Source organism: Berghia stephanieae, chromosome 2, assembly GCF_034508935.2.
Source record: "Berghia stephanieae isolate SIO BIC M18660-M18661 chromosome 2, UCSD_Bste_1.3, whole genome shotgun sequence".
NCBI lineage: Eukaryota > Metazoa > Mollusca > Gastropoda > Nudibranchia > Aeolidiidae > Berghia > Berghia stephanieae.
In genome coordinates this window covers 37,137,337-37,139,836 of record NC_088361.1, presented here as the reverse complement: position 1 = coordinate 37,139,836, position 2,500 = coordinate 37,137,337, and the positions used below count along the sequence as shown (strand labels likewise).

The 2,500-nt window shown below is 31.8% G+C and overlaps 1 protein-coding gene across 1 annotated transcript in view; it reads left to right on the top strand.

The window, feature by feature from the left end:
* LOC144966777 (potassium voltage-gated channel protein Shaw-like) overlaps positions 1-2,500 on the top strand; it is a 52,787-nt gene that overhangs the window by 16,993 nt on the left and 33,294 nt on the right. The gene's annotated exons all lie outside the window — the stretch shown is intronic.

The window sequence follows — 2,500 nt, the reverse complement described above, 5'->3', positions numbered from 1 at the left end:
CGTTATGACTTGATTTCATTTGCTCTTATATATATATATATATATATATATATATATATATATATATATATATATATATATATATATATATATATATCTTTCATCATAATGCGTGGATTGAAAGTCTGAATGTTTGATCCAGTACAACTATTTGGAGTTGAATAAAGTTTTCTTAAAATATTTTATACCTACTGATCTTGATCAATTGTGAATGAAAATTTCATAGGCAGATTGATAAGGATTGTTGATTAATTTAATATTTTTGTGAGGTATGTAGAAAAAGTAATAGTATATTATAGATTTACTTAATATTTAATAAATCTCAACTTTTGCGTCTTTGTCGGGTTTTTTTTCAAAATTTCCCAGGACTTTTATTTTTGACTCTGGAATATTGACGTTTTGCTTGTTGGAGATGATAATCTGGTTACTCATTAAATTATATAATTCATTTTTTAAAAAGTTTGAATTCCAGGCTGTGGACTGCCGTCGTAAAGAAACTATGAGCTACAGATCGCGACAAAAATAGTATGAACCAAGGTCCATTTTCCATTGTTATTTCCCAAGATTTAGTTTTAATTTCTTAATGTAATATAGTGGGGACCACTGGAACCAAATATCAGGCAAATTGTGCAAATGCTGGTAAAAAGCATGGCATTTGCACGATGAAACTTCTTATAATAAAGAATGAATTTTAAAATATAGAACCACTCTGGTTAAACACAAGGGCTCTCTGAAAAAAAATGAAAAATTGTGGTATGAAATAAAATAGGCAACTGTAGTAACGAAATTCATTATTTTATCAATGGTCAGGTAGTCATGTTATGGTCAATGTGCAGCTGAACTGAAATAGCAGTGTGTGAATTTGTCTTTTATGTAAACAAATCCTAATATGCATTTCTTGCCAACGATGCAATTCTGAAGTATTTATTGTTGCCGATTTGTCTATTTTCTATAGTAATTAGAGGGTTTTAAGGTTTTAATGAGTGGTCAATTTGTGGTCATTCCGGTCATTTGTCAGGGTGGTTCTATATCCATAATTGTTTGTATGGTCACTCTCTTCTTTGTTACTAAATTTCATGCTTTTACCACAATGTGCATAATTTTGGTCAAAACTACCTCCACTAATAGAATTGTATCGTAAGTTGATATGATTTTGAAAGATCATGATGACAACGTTGCCATAGAGACAACTTGCAACATTTTCTCGCCTGTCTCGTGTCAGGTTTGGTCATGAATTTGTAATTCGTGATGTCTTAGAAGAGTGTGCATTAAACAGACTTCATTTCAAGAACTTTTTGTTTGTTTCAAGGCCATTGCAATTATATCATTGATATTTAGAGGATTTATAATCCGACATTTAGCGCATAATTTATATAACCGACAAGGTTTGTTTTTTTTAATCAATTAATAAAAAGATGAATTCACGAAGTAAATTAAGTCAGTCATTGTTTTAACTAAAACGCCAATTTTCTAAGATCATTATTTACGTTACGAGTATGAAAAAGCCACTAAAACATTAACGGATTGTTATTTTTGGACATTACTAGTTAATTGACATGCTCAAAAATATGGCGATTTAAGATGATACCACTACTCTCTAGAAGTCTGATTATGGCACTTATATATCAGTTGATGTACTGTTTTATACAAAAGTTGCACGGTCCACCGGTTTTTAACCGTTCAGAATCCCTCCTTCCCAAATGAAACAATTTAGAGCAACACGAATGCTCTAGTTCTTTAGAGTGTTTGCTAAATTACTTTCTTTCTAATAAAACTATGTGTACAATTTCAACAAGTCAATTAAAATTATGTCTGTTAGCGATTATTATTTCTTTAAATAGAAGAACGCAAAGATTCTACAATCATCTCCAAATTTATAGACTATGCGGAGACAACTACACTTAGAAAAAATATATACTTTTTTCATTCATTGTTAAACTCTTTACCCACTTTCATAATTATTCCAAGACCCAGAAGGACAATTTATAGCCTCTGGACTAGTCATGCATTCATTTCGAATAAAATGCTTTCTCTATTATTGTGATAATTAATCATCTTTTATAAATGTAGAATGATATTTACTTTAGAGATTTATTCAACCGTATTTCACCCCTTGGTCGTCAAAGCTGCTTGACGTAATACCCATAACGAAAGGGACCACCTTAGACAAATAAATTATTGAAAGGGGTATCAAACACCAGGCATTTGCGTACATCATGCTAGAAAGATCAAACAATGTAGCAAAAAGAAAACACCCTTGATCATTCGTTCTGGGTCGTTTGACATGACAAAGCTGGTTAATGGAAACAGCAATACGCCATCAACATACCGGAACCAAGGCAGCGATGTGGAATATATCAAAATGACAACATTTGTATAGCCCACACCCAGCGCCATTGCTATACATCCGTTTATTCCCACACACACCGTTTGGTTATTTTAGAATCCATGTGGCGCAGAAACAAAATGCAAAATCTCTCTCACTCCTGACGTGTTTTTT